This window comes from Cynara cardunculus (genome assembly GCF_001531365.2).
Source record: "Cynara cardunculus var. scolymus isolate 2C chromosome LG 5, CcrdV1, whole genome shotgun sequence".
Taxonomy (NCBI): domain Eukaryota; kingdom Viridiplantae; phylum Streptophyta; class Magnoliopsida; order Asterales; family Asteraceae; genus Cynara; species Cynara cardunculus.
This window is the reverse complement of record NC_037532.1, coordinates 35,049,203-35,050,253: the sequence shown is the minus strand read 5'-3', so window position 1 is coordinate 35,050,253 and position 1,051 is coordinate 35,049,203.

Here is a 1,051-nt window from a genome sequence, read left to right as displayed (position 1 = left end):
TTTTTTTTTTTTAATTTATGTTAAAAAATTTAAATATATTACATATTATATGTGATAAAAAAGTAAATGGGATTATTATTATTATTATTTTTGAATAATAATATACTGAAATTTTTATTCAATCAAATCATGTACATTAAAGATATCTAAATAGTTGAGACCTATTTTTGGGTGATTGATATATAGATTTTATTTGGTATCAGAATCAGGTTAAATTATGTATTAAAAATGTAAAATTAAAATTAAAATATTGAATTTTTTATGTATTTAATGAGAAAATTAGTAGATATAAGTGTATTTAACAATGCATAAGAATGTATGTAATCCATCTCGTATTTTTGTCACATGACTAATTTCCTCTTCAAACTCATTAATATTAAGACTTAGGTACCGTTTACCAAATGTTTATTCGGGTAAGCGTTTACCAAGTCAATTTACTTTACCGGATGAATATGACAAAGACTAATAATCTTACCTGGTAAGAGCGAAAGCAAGAATTGAGAGTCTTACCCCGGTAAGTGAGGATAAAGACTCTTACCATGGTTAAAGCTTACCGGGATAAATTGTTGCATACGATGCGTTTTAATGAATAAAATCTTGCCCGGTAAGTAAGCGATAGTGTTGAATTTTACTGGTAAGTGTTTGATAAACGACCTCTTACTCTTTTTATATTCTCGATATTTGATTCTAACATTAAAGAGAATGCATATAATATAACATCACGGTTTTATGTTTCCAACTTTAGATGGTTGTAACTATTTTTTTATCTCATTCATTAGATTATATCTACCAACAAATTCTAACCTTGTTGTCATCCCTTTTTTAAACCTTCTTATATATGTATTTATTAATAAATAAATAAATAAAGATTTATTAATTTTCAATTTAATAGGTCTTAATCGATTAAGTTGAGTTTTTTTTTCTTTCTAAACAACTATAAAATTAAATAATCTATACTATCTATACTAGATTATAAAGCATTTGGCTAAAACTCTTAAAAACTCTTAAACTCGTTCAATTCTATACGATTTCATCCTTATCCGATTTCATC